The following is a 16,867-nucleotide window of genomic DNA, read 5'->3' on the forward strand; positions in this document are numbered from 1 at the left end:
AAATGCATCACTCTATTGACTGCACCACCTAGCTGTCCAAACTATTTCATTCTGCTATGACATCCTAAAACCTGCTACAGTGTTTCTTGGGTATGATAAGTCATACTTTATACCAAGTGATTTTCCTGGTTGCAGACAAGTCAAACCCAGGCTTCTCTGAGATGAAGGCATTTCAATCTTCCTCCATGAATAAATTGCCCCCCCCTTTTTAAAACCCTAGATTGGTCTTACTTCCCAATCTCTCTTATCTGTTCAGTTCAATAGCTGCAGAGCTCACTTTTGTTATTGAAGGCAATTCTTAATCAGCATTGAAGATATAGATGGTGATACTGTAAAAAAGATGAGACATTAGTTGAAAATGTTAAATTAAGGCAAAGAGGAACAGTTTGGATGTGTGTTGAAGAAAGACTTGATTGAGGATGGCACTTAAAAGTTTCCTGTGGCACATGGGGTAGATGATCAACCTTGATAGACTCATTCATTCCATCAGTGCAACAATCAGGGACAATTTGGGGCTGTCTGCAATGGAGAATACCATCTGTATCCAGAGAAAGAACTGTGGAGTTTGAACAAAGACCAAGGACTATTACCTATAATTTAGAAAAAATAAACTGATATCTTATTGTCTGATCTTGCTATCTCTTATACTTACATTTCTTCCTTAAGAATATGATTTCTCAGGGGGGTGGAGCCAAGATGGTGACAAGAAGGGATCGAGTCTTAGGAGCTCTCTGATAAAATTCATCAGCTAAGGACTCTAACTAAACTTTAGAGAGACAGAACCCACAGAGGTACCCAGTGAGGCAGTTCTCCTACTCAAGGTAACCGGGAAAAGAGCAGAAAGGCTCTGCTCCCCAGGATTGGAGAGGCGGCCCACCAGAGGGGTGGCCCACCAGAGCCAAAGAACCTCAGCCTCCCAGAGGCAGCCCCAGGGCTCTGGGAACCTCAGCTCACAGCAGCGGGGGAGTCTCCTGAGCTGCACCCCGAGGAGCACCAGGCACAAAGTGGGGGAACAGTGGGGGACCTCTGCCAGAGCGAGCACGTGGAGCCCAGCCCTCCGGGCACACAGCAAGCAGCATCCTCTTTCCCCAGCCCTGATCCAGGAAACAGAAGCAGGTGGAGCTGGTAAGCAGGAGCCCCCAGGGCATGAGCCCATTGAGCTGAGGGAGGGGAGTGAAGAGAGACTGCCTAGCTCTGTCCTCTGCCCCTGAAACAGGACTCAGGGGCTCTGACCACATTCAGAGCCTGATCCCAGTCTAGGCCCCCCATAGAGCAGCAGGGCCCCCCCACCTCAGCCCCTTGGCAGAGGGGGGCGCTTATGGTCATTCACAGACCAGGAGGGAGGACAGAGCCTACACACTGAGACCCTTGTGGGAGTGTCCCAAAAGCTCAAGAAACACCCCAAACCAGGCCCAGGCTGGGAAAATGAGCAAGCAGAGAAACAAAAAGAAGACTATTGATAAATATTTTGCAAATGAGCCCAAGAAGGACCAAAATACTCAGTCTGAAGATGAGGAAGCACAAGCTCCTGCATCTAAAGACTCCAAGAAAAACAGAAATTGGGCTCAGGCTATGACAGAGCTCAAAGAAGACTTTAAAAATCAAATGAGGGAGTTAGAAGAAAAACTGGGAAAAGAAAGGAGAGAGATGCAGGAAAAAAACATGAAAATGAAGTCAGCAGCTTAGTCAAGGAAATCCAAAAAAATGCTGAAGAAAACAGCATGCTAAAAACCAGCTTAGGTCAAATGGATTAAACAGTTCAAAAAGTTATTGAGGAGAAGAATGCTTTAAAAAGCAAAATTGGCCAGATGGAAAAAGAGATAAGAAAACTTTCTGAGGAGAACAAATCCTTCAGACAAAGAATAGAATTCAGGGAGATTGAGGAATTTAACAGAAATCAGGAATCAATACTTCAAAACCAAAAAAAAATGAAAAATTAGAAGAAAATGTGAAATATCTCGTTGAAAAAACAACTGATATGGAAAATAGACTTAGGAAAGATAATTTAAAAATTATTTGAATACCTGAAAGTCATGATCAGGAAAAGAGCCTTGACATCATTTTCAAAGAATTACTACAGGAAAATTGCCCTGATATTCTAGAAGCAGAGGGCAAAATAAAAATGGAGAGAATCCACCGATCTCCCCGAGAAAGAGATCCCAAAAAACCAACCCCTAGGAATATTATAGCCAAGTTCCAGAACTCCCAAGTCAAAGAGAAAATATTACAAGCAGCCAGAAGGACACAGTTCAAATATCATGGAGCTGCAGTCAGGATCACACAGGATTTAGCAGCAGCTACATTGGAAGCTCCTAGGGCTTGGAATACAATATACTGGAAGGCAAGAGAGCTTAGAATGCAGCCAAGAATGAACTACCCAGCAAGGCTGAATGTCCTCTTCCAGGGAAAAAGATGGACTTTCAATGAACCAGGGGAATTTCAAAGGTTCCTTTTGGAATAGCCAGAGATGAACAGAAGGTTTGATCTTCAGATACAGGACTCAGGTGAAGCATGGAGATTGGAGGAGAGGGGGGAAATATGAGGGACTTAATGAGGATGAACTGCATGTATTCCTGCATAGAAAAATGACACTGATAATACTCATATGAACCTTCTCAGTTAATAGAGCAGGTAGAGAGAACTTTTATAGTTGAAGCACAGGAGAAAGCTGAATTGGAAGATAAAATATGGTGTGAAAATGGAGTCAATAGAAAAAAAGGGAAATGGAATGGGAGAAAGAAAAGGGAGAGGGGGAATAGTCCAAGATATTTCACATAAGATTTTTTTTTATTACAATGAGCTATTGCAATGATATGGAAGTGGGGAGGCAAGGGGGAATGAGGGAAAATTTGCTCTCATCAGAGATGGCTAGGAGAGGAAACAGCAAATATACTCAATGGGGTATAGACATCTGGAGTAAGAAGGAGGGGGGGAGCAGGGGGAAGGGGTGGGGATGTGAATAAAGGAGGAGAGGATGGACCATGGGGGGAGAGCGGTCAGATATAACACATTTTCCTTTTTACTTCTTGCAAGGGGCTGGGATTGGAAGGCCTGTACAGGACCATAGGGCCAGGTGGATTCTGGGCCTAAGGGGTGGTATGGGGGCTCAGGGCTTCTTGGCCCCAGGACCAGGGATCTGTCTGCTGCACCACTCAGCGACCCTACAGCAGAGTCAGAGTGAAAGGAGAGAGAGAAAATATAGTACGTGGTAGTGGAGAAATAAGAAAGGAAGGAGTTGCGATCAGCAATGGCAATGGTGGAAAAATATGGAAATAACTTTTGTGATGGACTTATAAAGAATGAGATCCACCCGTGACAGAGTTGTTGGTGTTGGAACAAAGACTCAAGCCCATCTTTTGTTATGATTATTTGGGGGAGGGTGCAGGGCAAGTGGGGCTGGGTGGCCTGCCTGGGGCCACATAACGGAGCGATCTTTGGTTGTCTGGGGCCGGATTTGGACCCGGGTGCTCCTGGCTCAAGGGCCAATGCTCTGTCTGCCACCCAGCCACCCCTACTATTATTACTATTTTGTTTTATTTTGGGTCTTTTTTTTCCGTTCTTTCTTTTTTTTTTTTTTTGGTTTTTGCAGGGCAGTGGGGATCGGGTGGGCTTGTATGTCACACGGCTGGGTGATTGTTGGGTTTATGAGGCTGGATATGGACTCGGGTGCTCGTGGCTCCAGGGCTGGTGCTTTGTCCATTGAGCCACCTGGCCATACCTACAATTATTACTACTATTATTTTTTTATTTTAATTTTTTTCTCTCCCCTTTACTTTTTTCACCCAAACAAGTCTATCTATATTCATGGGGGAGGAGGGGTATTGTGTTTACTTGTAAACAAGAATATTTTATTAATGTAAAAAAATTTGTACAAAATGAGAATAAAAAATAAATTTAAAAGGGAAAAAAAGAATATGATTTCTCGGGGCAGCTGGTGGCGCAGTGGACAGAGCACTGGCCTTGGAGTCAGTTCAAATCTGGGTTCAAATCTGACCTCAGACACTTAATTACCTAGCCGTGTAGCCTTGGGCAAGCCACTTAACCCCATTGCCTTGAAAAAATCTAAAAAATATACGATTTCTCTCTCATCACATTCAATTTGGATCAATGTATACCATGGAAACAATGTAAAGACTGGGAGATTGCTTTCTGGGGGTGGGGAGGGAGGTAAGATTGGGAGGAAAATTGTAAAACAAAATAAATAAAATCTTTAAGCAAAAATTAAAAAAAAAAGTTTCCTGTGGCTAATTTTCACAGAGCATCAAGGGAGAAATGATATAATAAGAGAAGAACAGTCAAGTGAAAATATATCTCATTGAAAGGGATTGGGCCCCTCCTCCATCCTGCACAAGTATACCTGACAGAACTGATTTGTAGCATTCACCAAAGAGGATAAAAAAAATCTTTTTCAATTTTTCATTCTACCTTCTTCCTTAATTCCATCTAATTTGGAGAACTGGGGCTGCAATATATCTAATGAATCTCTGACAAAGTATAAATTTATCTTTCAAAATTGACAGAAAGGAAAGAGAAGTAGCTTTGATGTCAAAGATCATAGTTGTTTTGGCATTTTCAGTCACGTCCAAATCTTTGTGACCCTATTTGGGGTTTTCTTGACAAAGATATTAAAGTGGTTTGCCCTTTCTTTCTTTAGCTTATTTTACAGATTGAGGAAATTGAGGTAAACAGGGTTAAGTGACTTACTCAGGGTCAAACAACTAGGAAGTATCTAAGGCCAGATAAGAACTCAAGAAGATGAGTCTTACTGACTTGAGGCCTAATACTCTATCCACTGCTTCATCTCTGTAACCTACTTCCTGCCCTATGTGACCTTTGGCAAATCATTTAATTTTCCTTGACTTCAATTTCCTCATCTCTAAAATGATGGGATAGGACTAGGTGCCCTCTCTGGTCATTTCTACTCTCAGGCTATGATTCAATGATCTCTTTTGTAGCATACTCTATCAAAATAAAGGTCCAATTAATTTTTCCTACTTTCCTCTTTCTTCCTTCAAAAGATTAAACATCATCCAAGGAGAGGTATCATAACAAAGTTACCACTAATGAGTTACTTCTTCAATTTGGGAAGCAGCTGGTTACTGACTCCTTTGTTGAATGAAATAGTATTACTATTTATAGAGAATATATAAATAACTCTCTGTAAACATAATAGAGAATATGGAGTATTATATTTTCTATATATATTACATATTCGCTCTCATATATCAAATTATCAGATGAGTTGTTCTTCCTTCATTTTGAAGAAGTCCATGATATCATGGAGTGATAACTTTCAAGCAAATTGGATTTAAGTGAGACAGAGTTGTATAAAGTCATCAGTCTCACTTTCTCTTTCAGAATCATCTAAATCCAGGGGCAGGACAAAAGTCAGGATGACTATCAGTAGTTCAGGTGGTATGTCTGACCAAACTCTAAGCACTCCACAGTGTCAGTTTAAGCCACTTTCATGTCTGTTAGATTGAATTGTTCTCATCTGCCCATTCTCCTGGGGGAGTGTACTTGGGGGGGGGGGGTGTCTTCACATGCTTAACTCATCTGATAGGAGATGAACCTGAGACCAACAATAGTGAAGTGCTTTTGATCTGTTTTTTGGGTTTGTTTGTTTAAAGGAAGACAATGAAGTCTGCAAACCACAAGTCATTAAACTTGTCTAATTCCTGGCATATATTCATGAAATGCTGTTAAAGAGATGTTTAGTGAATAGCTTGAAAATGTGATTACAAATAGCTAGTGAATAACTAGAAACAATGATTACAAAGACCCAATACAACTACCTCAAAATTAGATCATGAATTCATAGGTCACCTCCATGCCACAATGAAAATCAGAATAATAATTCAGATGAAAAGTCATTGAAAGGCAGCAAGGTAGAAAAAAAAGATCGAGTGCCAGATATGAAATCAGAAAAATTCAAATTAAAAACTTTCCTCCCATACTTAATTAGCTGTGTGACCCTGGGCAAGTCATCTGATCTCTCTAAACATTAGATTCCCCAAGGTTAAATAGGGTTATTGTAAGAACAAATGAGATATTTGTAAAATGTTCTGTAAACATTAAAACATTATACAATTGCTAGCTATTATTATTATTACTATTATTTTTCTTGTTACACAGAGTTCCCAAGTACGAGTCATTCTCATATCTGGAATGTAATACCTCCTCATTTCTACCTCTAAAATTCTTTATATTGCTACAAGGTTCAGTTCATATATATCTCACTGTTTTCTGATGCCTCAAGCTATTTATTAGAACTCTGTCCATCTATTCCCATTTTTCTTCACTGTTTTATGTTTATCTGTGTTCATATTGTGTCTTTCAAGTAAAATGTAAACCCTTTGACTGTTGTTTCTGTCTTTGCATGTCACTACCTTAAAGAACATTAGACCCTTGCCTCCTTGGATGCCAACATTGCCAGTATCAATGTACTCATCATTATACGAACTTTCTGTTTCTAAATTCTAGCTCAAATAATAGGTTTTAGAAAAAGAGGTTGCAATGGACCATATTGACCAAACTGAGGGTACAGCTTTCTGTTTTTAAAAAGACTAGACATTCTCAACTGAAAACTCATCTGTCACTTAAAATAGGGTCACTGACAGTTACATATAGAAAAGAATTTGGAATATAAAAGCATTCGGTCTTCAAGAATAGCTATGAAGCAGGCAACAGGGATTCCAATTGGACAAATGGTAATTTCTGTAACCCAACTAAACTCAAAAAACCCCAACAACCCCCGCCAAATTGTTTTTTTCTTTTCTCCAATGGACAAATGATCATCTTGAGGCTAAGACTCTCAAAATATATTTTACAAAAAAAAAAGCTCATGAATTACCCAACATGATAAGAAAATATTAGCCTATTGACCTCCCTCTCTCTATCTCCTTCTCCTGGTGTCTTATCTCCAAGAAAGAGACTGGTGAAACTGATGCTTTTCATCAAGAAAAGTAATCTAACTCCATCCAACTTGCAAAAATGAATGCTTAATTATCATTTTTTATGATTAGCAAACCCTTCAGTTTAAAAATTAATTTTAATGTATTTGCTAATTCTTTCTGAATTATAATTTCTTCTTTCTTCTCTAAGATAGGGGTATCAAACTCATAGCTTGCTGCTAGAATAAAACCTGAGTCTATCTACCAAGATTAAATATATTTGAGAAATGTTTTTGTAAAAAAATAAAAACACAATACAATATAAAGAATGTTAATTTGTGTTCTTCTAAAGCAACATGTGGCCTATTAGGGATCCAATTCTACCTGAGTTTGACACATTCCTCTAAATTATAACTGTTTTACTGAATGGGATTCATTATGATTAAGCATTCAACTTTCCACCTGCACAAAAATCTCAAAAGTTGCAAGGTGGAATAAGGAACAAGATATGCATGTGAAGAAATTAGTATAGAAAAGACCTGGGCAAGGATGTGGGCACAGGTAGATTAGAGGGGAGGAGAGCCTGGACATGAGTCAGAGTAGCACCTTTTGAGAGGTATTGGTCAGCTAAATGACCACTAAGAGGGAGCAAGTTAAATTAGAAGAGACTTCAAGTCTTGCCTCAGAAACCTACTAACTGAATTACCTCAGGTCAGAATTGAACACAATTACACTCAACAACAACAAAATTAAAATGTGGTGTTTCAATATAAATGATACAAATGATGATGAAATGAACTGCAGATGTTAATGTTGTAACCTTCCTGGAAAGAGAATCTGTCTTGAAAGGCCAACTCTAACTAGTAGTTTTCTGAAATGCTGTTTAAAACAAAACAAAACAAAACAAAAATATACAGCAGAAGGTTATTCCTATCCAAAGCAACTAAGGAGACAAGAGTTTAGGAAGGAAAGAAAAATGGGTACATCTAAACAAAGAACTAACAGAAACCAGTTTCTTTAAGAGTTTATCTAAACACAGCTGGTGGAGATTCATCTCTCTCAGAAATGGGAATTTCAGAGTTACTCCAAAGGATGACCCCAAATGACTGAAAGCAAAGGTCATCAAAAGAACCTGACAATACACATGAAAATCAACTGGAAATTCAGGCTGGGAGAATATTGTAATACAAGACATTTTGGTTCCCTATGTGTCCTCTTCCATAGAGGGTTCTGTCATAGTGTCTTTGGAATGTTTCTGTTAACTCAGGGAGAGACAGATATACACAGATTTGGATATTAATTAACTTTAAAGAACTGAAAAGACTTTCATGGACATTTTTGAATGAATGAATGAATGTAAAAATAAATGAAGGGAAGATGCCAACAATGGGTAAATGTTAAGTTAAACTGTACAGGTTACATTCTAATTAAATTAATATTTAATTAAATAGACTATTTAAAAATGAAGCAGATTCTTCAACAGCCAAAATTTTTCAGGAACAGAAGGAGATTCATGCTTCAGTAAGCCTTTGACCTATTTTAAGTTAACTGATATCATTCCAGTGTAAAAGACATTAGTCTCACCCTATCTATATTTACTTAGAAATTAATAGAATGGGAGAGCTGTAGAGGAATTTGAAAATCCTGGGTCAACCCTTTCATTTTAAAGAAGAAGATACTGACATCCAGGGACTTGTCTATATGTGCATGAATATACATCTAAATATACATACAGTTATTTGTAGATATGAAAAACAGTATGGAATAGTGGCTATAGAGGTCTTGAAGTCTGTGGGACATGATCTGGATTCTGACACAATTGACTGTGTGACTTTGGGCAAGTCACTTGGCTTTTTATTGTTCTAGGTCATTCTTTAAATTGCACAGAAGATGCCCACCTGCATTGGTGGAAGGAGATTCCTCTCCTTTGAGTTTTTTATATTAATGAAATTACAGGCTCAGTCCCTATTATGACTATATACACATGCATATATACAAATATATATGTATATATGTTTGGATGTGCGTATTAATGAATTTCTTCACACACACATATACCTCTGAAGATAAGTGTATGGTTGAACATAAAAAGTTCATACCTTATAGAGAATATTTATTGAATCAATGAATTGGGCAACTGATAAGTTCTCAAGGAATTATAAATAAATTGTATCTCTCTCTCTGTGTATATATACACAGAGAGAGAGATACAATTTATATATATGCATATTATTCTTTTGGTAGAAGTGTAGAATCCATATCTATTATTTCATAACTGTGAAAATTCATAAATTTCCTTCCATTAATGCAACTTGGTATAATTTCTAATCTTAAGGAGTAGTCTGGAACAACTGAGGTTAAGAAACTGCTCATGGTCATACCACTAATATATTGAGAGACAGAATTTGAACTAGGTCTCTCTGATATCAGTTTTGACTCTCTCACACATTGTGATTGGGCTAAGACTCTCAGAATATATTTTATCAAAAAATCTCATGAATTACCCAGCAAAATAAATAAATAATAGCATGAGAACTCAAATAAACATGAAGAAGTCATCTACTGGCATAAGAATAAGTAAATAACTATTTGAAACTTTTTATAATAGAAAAGATTTCTTACTATATATTGGTGAAAAATATAAATACTTAGATCAACTTATGGCAATTTTTGATACTGATTTTGATTACAGTATTTATTGAGAGGGCTCAGGTTCTGTACATTTTCTGCATTCTAATTAAACAAACAGAAACAGAAAATGGCAAACAATTGCAATCAAATATAGACATTCTATTTAGATACAGGCTTGTCAGCATAATAAATCTGTCAGAAATGAGAAAATAACTATTAAGCAGATGGGAGATGAAAAGAAAAATTAATACTTTTGAGAGCATACAGCCCTAATCTGAAGTCAAACAGAGATGAAGGTAAATAAGATGCTGCTTTCTATAGGCAAAAAAATAATACCCAGGAATAAATAGCAAAAGTACCAATATTCTAATCACAATAGCTTCTGGTTATATAGCACCTTGTGATGAAGCACAGTATTACTGTGGCAATTGTTTTTATTAGAATATATTTACATGAAAGACCTCATTCAAAGAGGTGACCTGGACTATCAATACATTTTTATATTAATAATATATGGTGATTATATGCCTTATATGTAATATGTCATCTGAACCTATTAAAGAATGTTGAGGTCCTCTGAAGTTGTCTTTTTGAGATGTCATATTTTCCAAAAACACTGGACCCAAGATATGCAGGAACCCTGAAGACTGCCAGCTAACATAATGTGTTGTTTGAACTGGATGTCCTTGGGTATCAATAGGCACCAGACTGCACTAGGCTTGTGCAGTTGGGCCCTTTATGGTCCCATAAGGAGATAATAGTCATGTCCTAGCAGTCCCCAAAGGGAAAAAAATGCCACTTTTGCCATTGCCTTATTTCCCCTTCTGGAGGGGGTTTTTGTCCTTTTCCCACCTATCCTGTACCTTCCCTCCACCCATGCCATGCCTCTTTAGGCAGAGATGCCTGTCATCTCCTCCTTCCTTTATCTTGTTGTTATAAAAATGTAAACTTTTATATGGATTGTAAACTCTTTGGAGTTCACATACATGTTCATTTATTCCTCTTACAATAAACCTAGTTTTCATGTAAATTTTATGAAGTATAATCACTGGTTGCCTTAAATGTTAGCCTCTTTTTACAGAAGGAACTATGTTTGAGTGTGGCCAAGCTGTCGGAGTCAGGTGTTGAACCTCGGTCTTCTGACCCTATTAAAAAGACTCCAAAAAGGACAACCAGAATGGTGGAAAAATTCTGAGGCCATATCATATAAGTATTAGTTCAGCCTTAAGATCATCATACAGGGCAGAGCTGAGACTTCTGTTTGAACTCAGAAGGTAGATTTGGGCATAATGAGCACAAGCTTGAAAGAGGTAAATTTAGATTCTGTGTCAATAAAATATATAGATAAATAAACTTCCTAACAGAATCACCCCAAAGAGTAATGTTCTGCACCAAGATATGATGAGACCCACAAGCAGAAATTGGATATACTTACCAGGTATACTCTAGAGGGAATTCCCTTCATGCATAGGTTGGGCTAGAAGGCTCCCTTCCAATTTCCAAATCCTAATATTCCACAGATAGGACTTCATTCTGTAGGCTCTGTTTTCAAGCATTAAAGATTAACTTGGAATTGTGATGCCAAATAAAATACAGAAAAGCAAGTTCTGCTATTTCTAGGGTTCTCTTATCTCAGTAATTGTGAGATGAATCAGGATGTATCTGGCACTTAGATTTATCCTCTTGGAGGACATTTGTTTTCCAACCAAAAATAACTTCATTCTTCTAAGTTACATAACAGAAACAAAGTGACCTGAGGACTTGAAAAATTGTTAGGCCATTAGCAAGGAGGAACATTCTTACTAATTTCTAAGTTTGTTAACTGCCCAGAATAGTGCTACCTACCACAGTCACTGACAGCCACATCTGGATCTCCACACTGAACTTTGGTTTGCTAAGTTTTTATATCAGAATCTTGGCATTTCATTTTTTACAGCTGAACAAATTCAGAGTGGAACTCTTTTTTTTTTTTTGTTAAAGGACTGTTGATCTTCCCCAGAAGTCCTTAGAGCAATGACCATAATTACATGATCCTTTCAGACTCTACAGTGGTTTTATTCATACAACCTTCATATCTTATGATATACTTGAAAGCTAAATAACACAATGGATAGAGTATCAGGTCCTGAGTTAGAAAGACTCATTTCCATGCGTTCAAATCTGGCCACAGACACTTGCTAGCTGTGTAACCCTGGTCAAATCATTTAACCCTATTTGCCTCAGTTTTCTCACCTGTAAAATGAGCTTAAAAAGGAAATGGTAAACTATTCTATATATTTGCCAAGAAAATCCCAAATGGGATCACAGAGACTGAAACAACTGAACAGCAATATACTAGAAAAACACTCAAATGGAATAAGTGCTGAGTTTGGAGCCAAAGGATCTGGGTTCAAAATCCAGATCTACCACTAATCATGTAACTGTTGGCAAGTCATTTAACCTCTCTGGGACTCATTTTTCCCACATGGGAAATGAAGGAATTAGATTAGATGACCTTGAAGGTCTCTTCTAGCTTTAAATCTGAGATCTTATTATTAATTAAACTCATACCTTACAATTTCACCTCTATTGCCACTTAATATCTCTATGAACCTTGTAAAATTCATGATGAGACACAGTTTTCTCATCTGTAAAATGGAATGATTAGACTGGATTACTAAAAGCCCTTCCAACACCAAGCATATGTACCTATGAACCTCATAATCTATAGATAGTATAGAAATCCAGCATATCTCATGGGAAATCCAGAAGGCCCATGTTTCTAAAAAAACTGAAATAACTCTATGTCATAAAGTTGTTTCTCTTATAAAGTAAGGAACATCTTTGTATCAAAGCTCTGAATTAGATATGCTCAATAAAGCTCTCTGAGGAATCTACATTGTGAAAAAGGAAAATGTAATAATCTTGATCACCTTTGATTTTTTTTGGAGGGGAAGGTAATCATTTCATCTACTGAGACATTAAGATAGATCTTTGTTAGTGAACATTTTAATAGATTCCAATCACATTCTGTAGCTAGTTCAATTAGTACTGGATGCTCACCATGGTGAATGCCTGCTATTTCACAACATAATGGCCATTGGTTGGGAAAAAAAAAGGAGGACTGGGGCACTAGGCTGAGCAAAAAGCTCAGCAGAGAAAATTGCTGGAGATTGCAATCTGAAAGCTTTTTATACATAATAATAGACCTATAGAGGAGTTAGCTGCAAGTCCCCTCCACAAGCAGCTGGCTATGAAACACGATGTCATCAACCCAGTTTTGCTACAAGGGAAAAAATGAAACTCATATAAAGATGAAATATACCATCTCCTTCCATTTAGGTGAACAGTTGAATAAAGATTTGCTGGTGTTTGATCCAGTCTTTCCTATTATCTCATGTGCAGGAAAAGTCTGCTGGAAGTCAAGAGACTAGAATTCCAGACCTGAGTCTGTCTTTAGGGCTTTTATTTTAATTGAATTCAAATGAACAAGTAGTTGCAGTGGCCATGAAAGTGAAGAGAAGGGGAAAAAAACAAAAGGAAACTGAGAAAGTAGAACTGGCAAGAAACTAGATGTGTAGAAGTGAAAGTGAAGCATCTAGAAAGACACTAAAATTGGGAACTTAGATAAATGGAAAAATAGTGCTGTCTTTTGTTAGAAAGTGAAGTTAGAAGAAAAGGTGGGTTTTAAGAAATATGATCAGGTTTTTTCCCTGATTCTCCATCATGGAAAGTGAATTATTAATTTCTTTTAAAAAACTGCTTAGGAATAAACACCACCTGTAAGGGAGCTACTGGTACTTCCTTGAAAAACTCAAATAGCCATATGGTGGGTGCTCTTCCAGTGGGAGCTTTCAGAGTCATCTCCATATACTCTATACCTCTCCCTCACCACTTATCTTTTTTGTAATTGTGAAATCAAGCATGAATTTTGATATTGGAATCAGGAAAATTGGAATTCAAATCTGGCTCACTTTTTGCACTGTGTAATCCTGGGTAAGTCACTTAAACTTTCTCAGTCTCAGTTATCTCATCTGTATAATAGAGATAAAACTTTCTCACTCTCAGTTATCTCATCTGTATAATAGAGATAAAACTACTTATCATGGGAGACTCTGGCACAAGACAGCCCAATGTGATGGGCTCGCATCAAGAAAGGCACCATATTCAATGAGCAAAGCAGAATTGCAATAGCTCAGAAGAAACAAGAGATGCACAAATTTAAGAAAATCTCCACTCTAAATGGCCATATGAACTATTTGTGCCCAATTTGTGGTAGAAGCTTCCAAGTTCATATTGGTTGATCCACCTCAGTAAGAAACACTACATCTTGTTATCAACATAGTGATACCATATTGGTCCTTTTCAAGAGCAAGAAACAACCAACCAACCAATACCTATCTTAAAGAGTTATTGTAAAGATCAAATGAGATAATATATGTAAAGCACTTTGAAAACCTTAATGTACCATAAAAGTGCAAATTATTCTTATTGGTTATTAGTAGGAACAGAAGAGAATTGTATGGGAAACTGTAAACTTCTGTTACATAGAGTATATTTTTTCTTTTTTTTAATTTATATTTGTAGTAACAAATTGCCCTTCTAAATTTCCTTCTTCAGTGAAGTGGTACAGTGGCTAGAGCACTGGGCTGGGAGTCAAGAAGACCTAAATTCAAATCCAGCTTCAGATACTAACTGTAGGATGGCAAGTCCCTTAACCTCTGTCTCAGTTTCCTCCAATGTAAAATGGAGATAAATAATAGCACTTCCCTCTCAGAGTTGTGAAGATCAAATGAGATAATATTTGTAAAACCTGGTATATAGTAGGTAGTATATAAATGATTATTCTCTTCCCCCCAATTCTTTTTTTTTTAGGTTTTTGCAAGGCAAATGAGGTCAAGTGGCTTGCCCAAGGCCACACAGCTAGGTAATTATTAAGAGTCTGAGGCCAGATTTGAACCCAGGTACTCCTGACTCCAAGGCCGGTGCTTTATCCACTACACCACCTAGCCGCCCCTTCCCCCCCAGTTCTTAATAATAGTAACTGGTATTTCTTGAATGTTTCACCAAAACTCTTCTATCTTCTATCTTCTTCTTGCTAGAAAGTAATTGAAGCAGACTTCAAACTCAAGTCTTCCTCACTTCACATTTAGCCACATAAACTCCTTGTTAGTAAAATGAAAGGATTAGACTAAATAGTCTCTGAGGTCCAGTTCCAAATCTATAATTTTAGTTTTGTCACTTTATTTCTGAGTTAAAAGTATTCCATTTATCCTCTCTCATATCCTCTCAATTTTCTGATCTGTAAAATGAAGGAAATAATACCTGTGCTATTTACTTTCAGAATTGGTATGAGACAGTGAGTGCTAAAATGTTACATAACTATAAACTATTAGCATTACTTTGTAATATAATAAAGACAGGAAATGAAACCATTTTTTAGTTCTAAAAGTTCTTTAGTTCTTTTTTTAGTTCTAAAAGAAACTTAGGTCTCCACTCAAACATATATAAGGTATCCCCAAAGTCTCAATTGTAGTTTTGAACTTTAATACTCCACTGAGACTTTTGGAACACACTGTACATTCCTGCATATACAAGGCTCATTCATAGACTTTTCAGTAATGCCAAAGTCTGTGAGCATATTACCTATCCCTGAAAAATGCCTCCTGGGTCATGAGTTAAAAAGAAAAAAAAAGTAGTGTATACCATAGACAAAGCTGATTTATTCTTAGCTAAGCTTGTGAAGCCAAAACAGAGAACTGGCAGGCATCTCACCTCAGACTTAGATAACCAAATTTCTCTTTCTCTCTCTCTCTCTCTCTCTCTCTCTCTCTCTCTCTCTCTCTCTCTCTCTCTCCCTCTCCCTCTCCCTCTCCCTCTCCCTCTCCCTCTCCCTCTCCCTCTCCCTCTCCCTCTCCCTCTCCCTCTCCCTCTCCCTCTCCCTCTCCCTCTCCCTCTCCCTCTCTCTCTCTCTCTCTCTCTCTCTCTCATCCCACCTCACACTCACACACACCACACACACACACACACACACACACACACACACACACACACACAAGAATTGATAAAATACAACAGGAAAGGGAAACAAATCCACATGTTTGATTTGCTCTGATCTCATCAGTTTCCTCTTATGTAAAGTTAAGCAGATAGACTAAATGACCTTGACTTCTTCCAGTTCTCAGTTGTGGGATCTTGACCCACTTCTCCTGAGGTGATCATTCTACTCAGTGGCCAGTTTCAATCAAACTATACTTCTTCATACAAATGTCCTGATTTCTATTTGCAAGCTAGGAACAACTTCAACAGGAAGCTCGGATAATTATCTTAACAAGCACAATTCATAACACAGAGTACTTCGTTAGAGGCAGTTAGTTGGTCCCTTGGACCTGGAGTCAAGAAGACTTCCCTCAGATACTTATCAGTTGTGTGAACTTGGGCAAATCATTTAATCTCTGCTTGCCTTGTAAAAAGAAGATAATAAATGTTTCTACCTTCCAGGGTTGTTGGGAGAATCATGTGAAATAATAATTATAAAGTATTTAGTACTGACTCTTTAAGAAAGGCTTACTCCATTCTCCCTCATAAAGCTTTTCTCTGAATCACTTTACTTACTGATACTGAGATGTGACAAGGATGTGATCCTATAAAGACTTTCTATCATCAGAGAAAAGAGTCTATCTAGTCTTGAATTTCAATCTTGGATTGGCTGGCTTCCATATCCTTACCTGTTTCTTCATCAACAATTATAAGAGGGAAGGGGAAGGGGTAAATGTGACTCAACAAGCAGCACAAGGAAAGGCACTGAGAAGAATCAATATGGTACCTGCTCTGAATGACTTTACACTAAGACACATAGGTAAACAAAATACATGGTAGAAGATGTTAGGAGCAGAAGGGAGATCCAAATAAAATGCTCTAAGAAAATTTAAGGATAAAGACATAATTTTTAGCTATGAGTTCTGTGAAGCCTTCTACATAGAAGGTAACATCTGAGCTAAGCCTTAAAGGAAGAAAATGATTTTCAACAGTAAGATATGAAGGGGATTGCCTGAAACTACAAACATGAGATGACTAGGCAGAAATGAAAGACAACATGCTACAGTTACAGTATAGTTCTGATAGAATGTGGCAATGAAGTGCCTTGAAACTAGTAGTTACTTAATAAAAGTTGTTGACTTGAATGTTAGTGTATTGATGACACTTGTACATTCTTGAAGATTGTGGCATCAGCGAGGTGATGTCATGACATGCACATGAATTGTATTTGAGTAACAGGGGTAGTATACCAGCTCACTTTCTCCTTTGGAGTCATCTGGGTGCAGTGGCCAGATAGGAATCTAGACAACTGGAGATGACCCTGG

The 16,867-nt window shown here is 37.7% G+C and overlaps 1 protein-coding gene across 3 annotated transcripts in view; it reads right to left on the minus strand.

Moving 5' to 3' along the window:
* The window catches only part of NCALD (neurocalcin delta), a 534,430-nt gene that overhangs the window by 312,255 nt on the left and 205,308 nt on the right, over window positions 1-16,867 (minus strand). The window contains exon 1 of one of the 3 annotated variants that reach the window (XM_074200738.1): window positions 10,960-14,412. The exons of the other annotated variants lie outside the window; for them this stretch is intronic. The gene's annotated coding sequence lies outside the window, so the exon portion shown is untranslated. Of the gene's footprint in view, window positions 1-10,959; window positions 14,413-16,867 lie in introns of those variants that run through there. 3 annotated transcript variants of the gene reach the window in all.

This window comes from Macrotis lagotis, chromosome X (genome assembly GCF_037893015.1).
Source record: "Macrotis lagotis isolate mMagLag1 chromosome X, bilby.v1.9.chrom.fasta, whole genome shotgun sequence".
NCBI classification, from domain to species: domain Eukaryota; kingdom Metazoa; phylum Chordata; class Mammalia; order Peramelemorphia; family Peramelidae; genus Macrotis; species Macrotis lagotis.